Source organism: Bactrocera oleae, chromosome Y (assembly GCF_042242935.1).
Source record: "Bactrocera oleae isolate idBacOlea1 chromosome Y, idBacOlea1, whole genome shotgun sequence".
Classification (NCBI taxonomy): Eukaryota; Metazoa; Arthropoda; class Insecta; order Diptera; family Tephritidae; genus Bactrocera; species Bactrocera oleae.
Genome location: NC_091542.1, coordinates 194071 through 200070, shown reverse-complemented (window position 1 = coordinate 200070; position 6000 = coordinate 194071).

The window sequence follows — 6000 nt, the reverse complement described above, 5'->3', positions numbered from 1 at the left end:
GTGGCAAGGTGCAGGGCTTTGTACCCTCTTGTTTCTAGATCAGCTGGATTGTCAGCACTGGCTACGTGTCGCCAAGTGGCTGATCCTACTAGGTCAAGTATTTGAGACATTCGATTGGAAATATACGTCTTCCAGCCAGGCTAGTACAATTTCCGAATCGGACCACAGATATAGTTTGTATTTCGCCATTGGTTAAATGGGTTAAACCTCCCTTCATACACCACTCTACTCGGAAAAATAGTGTCGCACCCTAACGCGACGCATCACATCTGAGAAGACTCACGGGTTTTCGTCTACGAGCTAATCGCCACATCATTTTGTTCTCTTCGGTTGGTCAACCCGTGCGATAAAACTACGACAGGCTGCACCTTTCAGAACTCGTAATGCTGTTTCATTTCGGACATATGATTTATCAACATAAATAGGATAAATTTCATAATAATTAATAATAATATATTTATAACAATAATATTAAAGCCGTGTCAACCTTGTATATATCGCATTTTTATTTAAATTATCCACGCGATTATAAGTGAAGTGGTGAAATGTTTTATCATTGGTGGTGTGTGCTCTCAACGAATTGGGGAATTAGTCATGGTCCTTCGAGCATCACAGAAAGGCACTATTGGAAAAAATACATATCGAAAATATGCAAAGTGCGGTAACTAGCTAAAATAAAAAAAAATGTAGTAACGCAAACAAAAAAAAAAAAACAAAACTACAGAACAAAAGTGTGTTGACAAAGCAGAGAAGTGCAGTGACAATATATATGTACAAGTATATGTATACATAAAAGTACATATCTTCACACATATGTATATACAGAAAACTCATATGCAATAATACCAAAAAAACAAAAACAGAGATGGCAATAAGTTCAATTGTTAAAACACAAATAAAGAAACACATTTACATATGTAAATACACAGTGCAAAATTTGCAAAACATTTAAAAAAAATTAAAAACTCACAAATCGGGCGCTAAATACAATCTGCCAGAAACACAAACGAGCTCGAAATACTAAAGTACCTAAATACAAAAACATAAATAAAAGTAATTTAAATGGGCGCGAAACAAACAACAATAAACAAAAACAACACTCACTAAAACCAGGCACAACTGGAAGCGGAGAAGGAATTAACAAAAATGGAATACACACACGGACATACAATACATATATATTATCCCCTCAGAAAACCCCTGAGGGAGTATAAAGTGAGTCGTATCGTTTTGCTATTCTTTTAGTTTATCATGCATATATGTATGTAAAAATTACAGTTTTATATACATATATAGAACCGGTTATAACAAATACGTTTACCAAAAAAACGGTTACCAAACTGTCTCAGTCTTACAGTGTTTTTTGGAGGGAAAAACTGACTACAGTCGGTATAACATATATTTCCTAATAGATACTTATATATTAAAACAAAAGAACACAAATTAATATTAAGTTATTGCCTAACTACACGCTTACCTCTATGTATTCCAACGCACCTATCAACAAACACAAAAAACAAATTCAAGTATATACTTGCACATTTCTCCAGCAATACACCTTAGGTTAAAATAAAAACAAACAAAAAGCAACAAGCAGGATTGCATAAAATACGTAAGCAAAAGAATTATAAAATATGAAAGGAAAAACAAAGAAGGGAAAAACAAACAAAAAATACATATATGCTTACCTATTATATCTATACTTACTTTAACATAAGTATAATAGCATATAAACATAATTGCACAAGTACCTGCAAGTTTGGTTTCGCGCTCTCTTCGTAATGCGAACATCTGTACGCATATTATATGTTCAAGTATATAATCATACGGCCTAGAATCTGCCTGTCTACCCTCCGCTGGGTAATAGTAAACTCTTATATACAATTTTAATTAACATTTTAATTTAACATTCACTTAAAAGTGATTTTCATATAAATAAATCAACATTGTTATAAAAATATATTAAATATTATATAAAATTTTCTTATTTGTATTGTTTATTAAAACGCAAACAAAAAAAAAACTCAATAAGAAAAAAAAAATACAATAACATAAGTGCATATGTATATGTACATCTTTTCAAATTCCACATTGGCATATATCCCGCAATACCCCTTGTAACAAATAAACAGTATTGCGTATAAAAAAAACAATAAAAAGCACATTGATCTCTTCAACGAGCTCTCAATTGCATTAGAAAATAAACATACATACGCACAAACAATCCGTGAATACTTGTGTACAAAATGTTTTGATCTCTTCAACGAGCTCTCAATTTCATGAGCACATAAATATATATATATATATTCCCAAGTCCGTGTATTAGGGTGTACCTAAATACATCAACATAAGGACATAATAAGTATTGTTAAATTAAAAGTGCGATTCTTAATAACTTAATTAAGAAAATGAAAATGACTCTCACAACAAAATATTCACGATAAAATACAAATTAAAACATTTATTTCGCAAGTAATTACTTATCTAGTCCAAAAAACAACTCTTATAAACGTAAAAGAGTATTCTGTATTAATTATCATTTATATGTAGATATGACAGTTTGGACCTACCACACAATTTTAAATCATCGGCTTACGCAATATACGAAAACTGCTTAAACCAGTACAAAGAAAGAAAATCTATGATTTCTGATCAATTAAAGCTAATAAGTATATGCAATTGTACCTACCCCACATCCGAAAGTAGAGCTGCCACAAATACAGAATCACGAGGCAAGTTCAGGCATCCAACTCGAGGTGCCCGCATGTGACATAGAAACATTTTACAGAGGTTATGAAAAACGGCCGTCCTTCCGGGACATGTTTACAGCCGTATACATCAACCATCCAAAATTATCACTTGCACAAAAATTTTATCACCTTCGATACAAAACTAAAGGTCAAGCAGGCACAATAGTAAAACAGTTCGCACTAAATGACGACAACTTAAATTTTGCTTCGGAAGCTCTAAAATCTAGATATGAAAACGAAAGACACTAATAGACTGAATATTCTCACAGATAGCAGGGACCCTATAATGGTAAACATATGCATTACCAGAAAAATCGTTACTTTTATGGGAGCCTTTCTAACTACCCAGTACGAAATCGCTGAAAGGGTAGACACAAAAATTATTAAAACCTAAACCTATCAAAATGACCACAATAGAATCTTCAACAGACCCCAAGTAGATACAACAACAATATAAACAGAAGCTTATATAAAACACGTTCTCAACCGAACATAAAAAACATACGTCACGCGAACTATACATAAGAGGGTATAAATTACAATCGTGCGAGAAGTTCAAACACTTAAAAGTTAACGAACGAAATAATTTTGTAAGCAAATTTAATTGCTTCTATTGTAACAAACACCACTCAATGCTTCATTACAGCACATATCCCAGCTCACCCCACAGTATCGCTTATAAGAAAAGGGTTTAATTGAAAAAGCAAATCCCGATAATCAATATTGCGAAAATTGCCAAGAAGTACCATGCTGCTCAAAGGCATTAAAAACCCAAACACTACACAGCGAAAATCAAAGTAGAGTACTATTTTTCTACCCACAGCAGTTGTCTCCATCGTACACCGAGGAGAACTGTTTAAGCTTAGGGCCTTAATAGACCAAGGGTCACAACGATCATTTATAGCGTCTAGGGCACAAAACAGGCTACAACTGTCAACAAAACTAACCAGTTTTAAAATCAATAAATAGCAAGCATTGGCAAAAGGTTTCACACCTAAAGTTATTAGGCCGCGATCTCATACCACAGATAATACTTGAAGGTATTGAGAAAATTTCAAACCCACTTGTGGCACAAAATACTATATTCGGTTGGATTCTAAGTAAACTGGTTGCAGATCAAGTTTACATCAACAACTTAAATTGACGAAAATTCAAAAGAATCCCTTAATTCACAATTAAGGAAATTTCGGGAGTTAGAAAAACGCTCCCTCCTATTAAGTACAACCCCAGAAGATTAGTATTGTGGGGACTTCTACAAAGCCACAACTACTCGATGAAACAATGGCCGGTACGTCGTACGACTACCATCAAAGCCACAATTTTCCAACATTCCACAAATTGGCACAAAAAACCAAGTCAGAAATTCTTCTGACTACTCCAGTGTTAAAAACATAAATATATATAATTCAACCAAAACATCCTTAAAAAAGAATATCTCAAACATAAATATATCGAATTTACCACATTACCAACTAAAAAAAATGCCATTTTCAATTCACGGCTAATCACTGTACTCTCACAAGATCCCTCTTCAAAGGTTTCAAAAGAGCATCCATTCTGGCCATATCTGAGTCAGCCGTGGAGTCGCTAACCTTAATAAGCCGACGGTAAAGAAATTTTAAATAAACGATACAAATAAAAAACTTCTACAAGAAACAACCGCAGAATACAATAAATACGAAACCTCATAAACCCGCACAATAAAATTGCCTACCTTAAAGCACTTAAATGCGCATCAAAATGCATACAAATTATATTTTAAAAATCAAAGCCGTTTTATACACTACAGGTCAATATGGATATAACATTACTCCATCACCATCTGACCCACTGCGCGCTCGGCTACTTCAGAAGCAGTATGCCGAAATTAATACATATACCGTTTCAGTAAACATGTGTAAAACTAGGAAAAATATTCGCCAAGGGGTCCAGAATGGTTAAATAGGTTAAACCTTCCTCTACATGTACACTCCACTATACCCGGGAAAATAATGGCGCACCCTAGAGAACACTCACAGGTCCTCGCCACATACGACGCACCACACACAAAACGCATTCGTTTTTGTCTACGGGCCTGATCGCCACATCATTTTGTTCTTTTCGATTGGTCAACCCGTGTGATAAAATACGGCAAGCTGCACCTTTCAGATCTTGTAATGCTGATTCTTTTCGGACATATGCGCTACCTACATAAACACGATAAATTTCATAATTATTTATAATTATATATTTATAACAATAATATTATATTAAAGCCGTGTTAACCTTGTATACGATAAAATCGGTGGTGGGAAAATTGCGGAATTAGTCAGCCATGTTTAAATGCATTCGCACCATAGATACTAGTTTGGCTAGTAGTAACGCTACACAGTTCAAGTCGTAATAGACTTATTACTTTTAAAGGACCTACTTTTGTTTTTGCTACTAGTAAGTGGCTTGTGGTCGCAATCTCGCTTTGTGTGCGTACGTATACAGAAGCCGTGTAGTTCGACTTTGTGCTCTGGGGCATAGTTTACCCATCGAGGGATTTGTATCCGTGAGATATCATTTAGATTGCTCGCAAACTGGGACCACTTTTCTAAACGAAATGGTTTTATTGGTTCATCCAAATCGGTTCCATCTATCCATAATTCTTGTATTAGTCTTTTGGCGTGTATCATAATTGGAAAAAGCCATCCTGCGGCGTCGAAAGGTATTGCCACAGAGAATAAAATTTGTCGGTTTTTTAATGCGGATAATGCTGATATTGACTCTGTAGTATATGAAAACTGGTCAGATATCGCAATCAATTTTATCTCCAGAGTTTTTGTTCTAATTTCCTTTTCGAATTTAAGGAAATTACTGCCCAACAGATTTTCTTTAAGTATATCCTTTAAGATATTAGGGCGGTCCGCCGTTATCTTTTTGAAGACAACTCCGACCTAAATATTATAATTCAGAATCAAATCGTAGGAACTATGTATTCTTTCAAATCTATCGACTGTGAAGCAAACGCAGATGAAGCCACTAATTACTCCACTGAATTTTTAGACTCCTTGGATGTGCCTGGTTTACCACCGCACAATTTGCAACTTAGGGTTGGCTTGTCAGTGATCATGATTAGAAATTTAAACCAACTAAAACTGTGCAATGGAACACGTTTGGTGATAAGAAAACTGATGAGCAATGTGATTCTCGCGTTGATATTCAAAGAATTTTAAAGAAATTTAGAGACGGGGAAGTTATTATTCCAAGGATTCCGATGATCCCT